At 43.8% G+C, this 9,929-nt stretch overlaps 1 pseudogene; it reads left to right on the top strand.

Annotated features, from left to right (window-relative positions):
• LOC127635768 (uncharacterized) lies at positions 1-3,012 on the top strand (annotated as a pseudogene).
• The last annotated feature ends 6,917 nt before the right edge of the window (positions 3,013-9,929 follow it).

Raw genomic sequence — 9,929 nt, 5'->3', positions numbered from 1 at the left:
ATGACACAACGCACAGAAGCGACTTCTGGTAAGACGCAGGAGGAGCCAGGCCCGGAGGCAACCCACAGTGCCCAGAGCCTCCTAGTGTCGCCAATACCTGCTGTCAGCAGCTCACATGCCACTATAACCCAAAAGTCAGCATCTCCCGACAACATACATGGCCTCAGAAGCCAGCAAGCTGCAGCCATAACAACTGGCTGTGCCCCTGCGGTCCAACCAAAGATCCAGTGGCCCAAATCCCACAAGAGAGTTGAGTGGCAACAATTTGATGAAGATGTAAGCCAGGTCCTGGAAGTGACAGCTAAGGGTGACGTGGACCATCGATTGAGAACGATGACCACCCTCATAGTGAATATCGCAGCTGAGTGATTTGGAACTGAGGCACCCAAGCCTGCTCCATCTGCATATGCTCCAAGCCAGCTCCTTAGCCAAAAGAGGGCTGGCCGCCTTACTTGCTCCAAGGATGCTATAAACGACCACCTGAAGGCCACCTATAGTGACTCCATCAGAGAACAAGCGCTGGGTCCAAGCAATGCACTGATAACACCACCAGAGCCTTCATTAGACTTCGACCTGAAGGAGCCCCGCCTAAGGGAAGTGGAGGAAGTGGTGAGGAGAGCAAGATCGAGCTCAGCACCAGGCCCAAGTGGAGTGCCCTACAAGGTGTACAAGAACTGCCCAAAGCTATTACATCGGCTTTGGAGGGCTCTGAAGGTGATCTGGAGGAGAGGGAAGATCGCCCAGCCATGGAGGTATGCGGAAGGAGTGTGCATACCAAAAGAGGAGAAGTCTGAGAACATCGACCAGTTCCGGGTCATCTCCTTGCTCAGTGTGGAGAGCAAAATCTTCTTCAGCATCGTGGCCAAGAGGCTCTCCAACTTCCTGTTGAGCAATAAGTACATCGACATGTCTGTGCAAAAGGGAGGAATACCAGGAGTTCCTGGTTGTCTGGAACACATGGGCGTGGTAACCCAGCTTATCAGAGAAGCAAGAGAAGGCAGAGGGGACCTGGCTGTACTGTGGCTAGATCTCACCAACGCCTATGGCTCAATACCACACAAGCTGGTGGAGGTTGCACTGGAGAAACACCATGTACCGCAGAAGGTGAAAGATCTCACCCTGGACTATTACAGTAAGTTCAGCTTGAGAGTCTCCACTTGCCAGCTAACATCTGACTGGCACCAGCTGGAGGTGGGGATAATCACTGGCTGTACCATCTCAGTGACCCTCTTTGCACTGGCAATGAACATGCTGACAAGGCAGCTGAAACAGAGTGCAGAGGCCCCCTCAGCAAGGCTGGAGTAAGGCAACCTCCCATAAGAGCATTCATGGACGACCTCACAGTGACAACTACAGCGGAACCAGGAGCTAGGTGGATCCTCCAGGGGTTGGAGAGACTCATGTCATGGACACGCATGAGCTTCAAACCTGCAAAGTCCAGGTCTCTGGTCCTAAAGAAGGGGAAGGTTACAGACAAATTCCGTTTCAGACTGGGAGAACACCAGATCCCGTCAGTTACTGAGAGACCAGTGAAGAGCCTTGGGAAGGTCTTCAACTGCAGCCTGAATGACAGAGACTCCATCAAGGCAACCGGTGCTGACCTAGAGGGATGGCTGAGAACAGTGGATAAGTCTGGGCTCCCTGGAAGATTCAAGGCCTGGGTCTACCAGCATGGAATCCTCCCAAGAATCTTCTGGCCTCTGCTTATCTATGAGGTCCCCATGACAGTGGTGGAAGGTTTTGAGCAGAAGGTGAGCAGCTATCTACGCAGATGGCTGGGCCTGCCGCGTAGCCTGAGTAACATCGGGCTATATGGGAACACCAACAAGCTCAGGCTCCCTTTTAGCACAGTCAGGGAGGAGTTCATCGTTGCACGGACACGAGAACACCTGCAGTACTCTGGATCCAGAGATACCAAAGTGTCCGGTGCAGGGATTGTTGTGAAGACAGGGAGGAAGTGGTGGGCAGCCGAGGCTGTCCAGCAGGCAGAGGCGTGGCTGAAGCACAAGGCAATCCTTGGAACAGTGGCGCAAGGCAGAGCCGGACTCGGGAGTCTAACAGCGACCCGATATGACTCTGCTAGTGGAAAGGAGAGGCAGAGGCTGGTACAGGAGGAGGTGCGAGCTTCAGGAAGAGCGAACCAGCAGAGCAGTGGCCATGCGGCAGCAAGGTGCCTGGATGAAGTGGGAGCAGGCGATGGAGCGGAGCGTCACCTGGAAGGAAATCTGGAAGTGGAACCCCCAGAGAATCAAGTTCTTGATTCAGGGGGTCTATGACGTCCTCCCAAGTCCATCCAACCTGTGCACATGGGGCAAAATAGAAACACCTGCCAAACACCTGTTCCAAAATAGGAACATTAGAACACATCCTGAGCAGCTGCTCCAAGGCGCTGGGTGAGGGCCGGTATCGATGGAGGCACGACCAGGTCCTCAAATCCATCGCTGAGGCAATCAGCAAGGGAATCAAGGACAGCCGATACACCCAAGCTTCAGCCAAGACAATTCACTTCATCAAGGAAGGACAAAAGCCAGAGAAAACATCAAGAAACTGCTCTGTAGGTTTGCTCTCCATGGCCCGAGACTGGGTGATGACAGTCGATCTGGAAAGGCAGCTGAAAATCCCAACACACATCACCCAGTCCAAATTGAGACCTGACATCATCTTGGTCTCTGAGGCCACCAAACATCTGATCTTGTTAGAGCTGACAGTGCCCTGGGAGGAGAGGATGGAGGAAGCTCAAGAGAGAAAAAGGGAGAAATACCAAGAACTGGTGGAGGATTGTCGGAGGAACGGTTGGAGGACCAGGTGTATGCCAGTAGAGGTGGGCAGTAGGGGATTTGCTAGTTACTCCCTGAGCAAGGCCTACGGTACCCTGGGCATAAAAGGTGCTAATCAAAGAAGAGCCATAGGCAACAACGTGGAGGCAGCAGAAAAAGCATCCAGATGGCTCTGGTTAAAGAGGGGAGAGCAGTGGGGCAGTAGAATGCCACTTGGACACAGGCCGGGGCCTGATCAGCCTCGGTCGGGTCGCCTGGACAAGGGTGTCTGTTGTAAGACCCGAAACACCCAGTGACTCCTGGAAACAACACTGATGATGTGTCCAAGGTTGTGCATCAGTAGATGTTTCTGTAAACAGAAATACTTTGGTTGAACTGATGTTGGCTAACCTGATAAAGCTAGCAGGTTGTGCTAGTGTTTGGGACGATACTACACTTTGAAAATTTATACACTACATGGCTGACTGTATAGTATATTTTAAAAGAGCATAGTGTAGAGTGTGTCGTTTGGGACACAGCTTATATACAGTATGCTGGTGACTGCCACAATTGACCCTTCGCTAAGCCCTGCCTTAAAAGCGCTTCTGACCAAACCTGTCTTAGCAACTGTTGCCCTTCCGCCATTACTCTGACATGTGCTATTTTCCAATGAGGGCCTATGGAAGTAATGTGTGTTTATAGTGTGTTTAAGTACTTATAGCCCTTGTCCAACAATAAAAATAAATAAATTACTCTGTGCGAAACACTATCTGACATCCATACCAGCACACCCACACAATTTTAACTGTATCATTTATTCAATTGGCCTGCAGTGCTCTATAATACAGCAAACAGAAATTAGGAAAAAGCATGTATTTGCTCCATAGGCTGAACATGAGAAAAATGGCACCATCTGGTGGAAAATATAAACAATTAAAAATTTTGAAAGCATAATATTTCATGATATTCATGATATAATGCTTTAATGGCACTGGGATCAAATATTGCCGTTTTAATGTGTTTCAATGAGGACATTTTTGTCCTGAAGATCCTGAGTGTAGCTATTTTGTGTAAACGGTAGATGTATCTGAGGTTAAAATATCAAAATTCCCCCAAAAATACACACCTTTGGCAAATTGTATGCCATTGGCATAAAGAGTTCAATCAAGTGTTCATTTTAATTTTTAATTGTAAGCTTTGATTTTGAAAGGGATAGTTCACCCAAAAATGAAAAATCTCTTATCAATAACTAACCCTCATGCCATCCCAGATGTTTATGGCTTTCTTTCTTCAGCACAATTCAAACAAAGATTTTAGAAAAATATATCTCAGCACTGTAGGCCAATGCAATGCAAGTGAATGGTGATCAGACCTTTTGTAGCTTCAAAAATCACAAAGGTAATCAATATGACTCCAGCATTTAAATTCACATTGCCAGAAGCATTATAATAGGTGTTGGTGAGAAACATAACAATATTTAAGTCATTTTTTACTCTAAATCAACACTTTGAAACTAAAAAGGCACTACATGTGACTCAGATGTAAAAGTGAAAGAGGAGATTTAGAGTATAAATTCTAATCTGTTTCTCACCCACACCTATTTTATCACTTCTGAAGATATGGATTTAACTGGAGTCTTATGGATTACTTCCGTGTTTCCTTTATGTGATTTTTGAGCTACAAAATTCTGATCACTATTCACTTGCATTGTGAGGACCTACAGAGCTGAAATATTATTTGAAAAATATTTGTTTGTGTTCTGTTGAAGAAAGTAAGTCACACGCAGACTTAAGTCATAGACTTACCATCTCTTCAATGCCACACATGTTAGAAAGCTGTTTAAAGCTCATAGATCACATCTGATATTCCTCAACTCATGTTGTCTGGAGTTTCTTGTCTACTGAATGTTCCTGGAAAGATATTTTTAAATGTTTTGTCCACGGAATGATCCAAACTGCAGTACAGCCCATTGAAGAGATGTAAGTCCATCCCTAGAATAATCAAATAAAAATAAAAAAGGAGGCCTGATGTTTCATTGTCATTCCTGTTAAAAATCAAAGATTTCAAAAATCAAAGAGCTGCTGTGAATAAGGTCTATTAAAAACTAACATACAGTATAGGTGTGGGGGGGTGGGTGCACAATGGTCATAGTGAGAGGGCACAGCCCCCAGAGGCCCCCCATAGCTCCGACACTGGTAGGTGCTATTTACACCTAGTGCAAATATTCACTACAATAAAAATAACTTTTATTTTTTAGTTTAATTTATATATGAATTCTGAAACCACTCACATTTTACAACTTTTTCACAAAATCCTTTTTATTACCTAAATAAATAAACAAATGAAATAAAATGCATTAACAAAATAAAGAACATAGAGTTTATCAGTTTATGTTAACATCTCAATAATATCATTTCATGCCTACAGTTCAGAGGAAGTCTGTATCTTGTCTGCATATTGTCTGCTTATGTTACTGTACAGCAGTGAGTGTGTTCTTACCGTCACACGCTCCCTTGAGCCCGGGGCCAGCTGTCAACACACAGATGTCGGCCCCACAGGAATCCACGTTGGCCCCAATGCTAGATGCAGAGAGCCAACTAGCGGACAGCTTCTGTGTAATGAGATGGGGCATTTCCCTTGACAGTCCATCCCTGAGTGAATACTTCTCCTGGCATACAACCACAAGCATTCGACAACTGCCTCATCACAACAGTGGAGAGTCCATTCAAAATATAAGCACAAACAAAAATTAACTATTCATTGCTATTGTTCTGTGAATCGCTGAGACTACTTTTGTGCATGTATCATGGAATTTTGGGGCCCACTTTGATTTGAATGACAATGAACCCCACTGTAGTGTGGACGCGTGTGTCTGTGTGTGTGTGTGGTCCGCCTTGCTTTTTGTTGCTGCATTATTAAAGAGAACATGCTAGCTAATTAGGAGTAGTTTGATGCGCTCCATCCTCCTCAACGCTGAGTTAGCCTCTCTGGTAAACTGATTGCTTGCGTTGAGTTTCGTGCCGTTTCGTTGACATTGACCCTGCCACAACACTCCAGATGCCACAGAGAGACGTGACTGGAAAGGCAGAGCAGGAGCCCTGAGCCTCCTTTCCATTTCATTGGTGGATCCTCTGCCCAATGAAATATCAGAAACCCAAATGCATAGCTAATTATACCTTATTTTGCATCACTATTTAGAGTTTTTCATTTCTCTAAATAAAGGTTGTAATCATTTTCCAGTCCAACTTTGACAGTAGTTACATACTAAGTATGTTTACTTTTTGTGCTCAAATCAAATTAACAGATTTAAATTAAAACTTTTTCCTATTTAAGGCTGGATTTGTCTACTGGGAGAAATGGTGTTTTCCCATGGATATTGAGGTTCACAGGAAATTGAGCATGTTTTAGATATAGCCAGTGGCACAACAGTCGACTCTATTATAGATTTAATATAGTGGGCATTCCTGAGAGACACCCAAGATTTCTCTATTTCTTTCTCTGTCTTGAGTGTTTTGAATATCCTATGGTGCCATGACCTGAGAAAGTATAAATGGCATCAGTGCCATTTTAAGTGGGTCATTCTGAGGTTCGGCATATGAAATACTGTTCCACACTGGGGCAAATCATTACTACATGTGCATTTTATGGTATGGGATGCATTAGGATTGTACCAGACCAACACTGCAACAGATTTGACATTGCTTTTATATATCTGTTTAACTGTTGCTGATATTTAATAGTTTTACTCTGCTGACCAGTGAGAGAAAGAAAGGAACATGTGATTGAGAATAAACATGTTCTTCAAATACTCATTTAGTTGGATATCAGAATTACAAACAGAATGAGCTTTATTGCCAGGTCTGCTTATGCATACAAGGAATTTGTCTAGGTGACAGAAGCCTCCAGTGCACAAACAATACAACAACAAGACAGAGATAATAATAAAAAGTAGAATAAAATTAGAAGTGAATAGAAAATATAAGTATATATAGAAATGCACACTAAGACAATATATATGTATATACAGTATATATTGGACAGATGCTAATCTGTTATATACAGATGCAACTGAATATGGTAGAAGAGGTAGGGTTGGATACATTTAAATAGACTAAGCTGTGTATTGCGCATAATTATTGCTCATTGGGGCAGTTTTAACTGTTCATGAGGTGGATGGCCTGAGGGAAAAAACTGTTCCTATGCCTGACGGTTCATGTCTTCAGTGCTCTGTAGCGCCATCCAGAAGGCAACTGTTCAAAAAGGTAGTGGGCTGGGTGAGTGGGGTCCAGAGTGATTTTCCAGCCCTTTTCCTAACTCTGGAAGTGTACGATTCTTGAAGGGAGGGCAGGGGGCAACCAATAATCCTCTCAGCAGTCTGAACTGTCCTTTGTAGTCTTCTGATATCTGATTTCATAGCTGAACCAAACCAGACAGTTACTGAAGTGCAGAGGACCGACTCAATGACTGATGAGTAGAACTGTATCAGCAGTGCCTGTGGCAGGTTGAAATTCCTCAGCTGGCGATGGAAGTACAACCTCTACTGAGTCAATGTGTGTCTCCCACTTCAGGTCCTGTGAGATGGTAGTGCCCAGGAACCTGAATGACTCCACTGCTGCCACAGTGCTTTTTAGAATGGCGAGCAGCGTCAATGTTGGTTTGTTCCTCCTAAAGTCCACTATCATCTCCACTGTTTTGAGTGTGTTCAGCTCCAGGTTGTTTTGACTGCACCAGTGAGTCAGCCGTTCAACCTCTCTTCTGTATTTTGACTCTTCGTCATCTTGGATGAACCAATGACAGTAGTGTCATCTGTAAGCTTCAGGAGCTTGACAGAGGGGTCCTTGGCGGTGCAGTCATTGGTATACAAGCAGAAGAGTAGTGAGGAGAGCACACATCCCTGGGGGGCACCAGTGCTGATCGTACATGTGCTGGAAGTGAATTTCCCCTGTCTCACTAGCTGCTGCCTGTCCATCAGAAATCTGGTGATCCACTGACAGATAGACACGGGAACAGAGAGTTGGTGTAAATTAGACTGGATATATAGACTGGTTTGGAGAAGAGTAACCCATAGCACTGGCTTCAGATCTTTTGTACTGCAGATCAAAATGGGACACGTTGTAGCCTACAGCCTCTGGTAATTATTTCTGACTGTGAGCCAATAGTGTTTGAGCGACGAGAGCCAAAGGGCGGCAGCGCACGGGCGGGTTTACAGAGAATCAAGGGATCGTACTGACAGCTTCAGGCTCTCTGACGACTTTAATTAGTAAAAATGTTTAGATGTGTAATTCAGCTGATTTGTCTGTATCAGATACTCGGCTTGGAACAGTAGGGGAGACCGGGTATAATTGTAACATGGGGAGAGTTGTAACACCACCAATTCCACCAATCAGGGATAAGATAGGACTCAATATGATAACTTCAGTGTTTACCCACTTCCTCCCCGATCCAACATGGTAGTTGTCAAGGCTGGACACAGGTGCATGCAGAGTATCCACCTTATTTCGTACCCCTTTGCACGAAATGTGGGTGATACTTCCCCTAAGAAGTTGTAGTTGCATCGTATGCTCATACATTTTTTCATTGCAGTGTTGATCATTCATTCATACTTCTAAATGTGTGAGCACAGTCTGACGGAGCTTAAAAAGGACAATATACAGATAGCCGCTCCGTCTTTAATGGAGTTTTGGGAGGAAGATTTAAAGAATTGGTCTCAGGATATATGTTGAGCCATGAATCGCACATGTTATCCCTGAGCTCTGTAAGGACATCGTAACATGTCCTAGCCGAAACAACACAGCAAAAAACCCTTGTAATTACCAGTTTGTAACCTAAAATAATAGTCCTCGTAAACCACCCAAACCCGCCCACACACACACTCCTGAGTCAAACAGAAAGTGGATTTGAGTTATGGTCAGTCACACACAGAGAGAGAAATTGTTCAGGATTGTTCTTTTATTTCAATAACCCTCTTTTTGAAGCATATCGCATGGTGTGGCCTCTGTTTTTGCTTCTTTTGTCTCATTGAAAAATTTTGACATCAACTCATGAGGTTTGTGATATCCTTGCAGAGGTTTGAATTAGTGCCTTTTGTAGTAAACAAACTCTGTGAAAAGATGCACAGCATGCTGTAGTGAAAATGAATATCAGATGTTATTTCCTACATTTATCACCTCCCCTTATCTCCTCTGTTTTTACTTTTGTGTTCACACTTGCTCTCTCTATGTCTCTCTCTCATGTTAACCTGTTGATGGCATGTGCGGTGTGAATTTGACCTCCATCTGTCCATATGTGACTCTTCACCCTCCCACGCGACCTCTGCACTCCGCTCTGACAGCCCGTGATTAATTACTCATTTTTATGATTCATGCCGTAGAAATATTTCACAATAATGGACAACAGGTGGTCCTTCACCACATTATTTTAAGAGCACATGTGTGTGTGTGAGCATGTCTGAATATGTATTTGGAAGATGATTTAATGTGTGCATGAATTGCGACACATGATGATTAAATTAAACTTTCTCCAGTTTACAGTAACAAAATCTATATTTCCAAGATTTATAGGAATCGTTTTAAGATTTTTCATATTATTGACAAATGCCAGAACATATATAAAAACTATCACTAATTAATGAAGTTATTTTTTTTCCTAACCATTTCACCCACTTACTTGAGCTACTTTTGCAAACAGGCATGTTAGTTCTCTTTTTCTGTATGTGTATGTTGTTTAACTTTCAGGTTTAGAATTATTAAGTAAGAATTATTCAGAACTAGATTTTTACATTTTTGAAGAAAAGAGTTGTGCTCATACAGTTTATGCAAAAACTCTTTACCATGCTGTAGTGTTTTGAGTGGTTGCTAGGGAGTTGTTAGGGTGCTCAGGGTGATTGCCTGCTGGCCCAAGTCAAAAATAACCCCCAAAATCCTTTGTCCAAATGATAAATGTCCTTTAATTGACCTTAAATTGATTGAAACCGTCAAGTATAAAACCACACTGCACATGTGCGGAAGAGGCCTTTGAAGATTCAACACCACACAAACATACAGTTACACCGCTCTACTTTATTGTCTCCTTCATGTGTGATCTGTAGGCTGTTTAATTTGCATTGCCCTGGGCAGAGTTTCCTCTGGCAGTGATCCGGGTGTCTGGCTAGACCATTTGTTCACCTCTCTCTGA

Source organism: Xyrauchen texanus, chromosome 43 (genome assembly GCF_025860055.1).
Source record: "Xyrauchen texanus isolate HMW12.3.18 chromosome 43, RBS_HiC_50CHRs, whole genome shotgun sequence".
NCBI classification, from domain to species: Eukaryota; Metazoa; Chordata; class Actinopteri; order Cypriniformes; family Catostomidae; genus Xyrauchen; species Xyrauchen texanus.
Note: the sequence above shows the minus strand (reverse complement) of the source record. Positions and strands in the feature narration are given on the sequence as shown.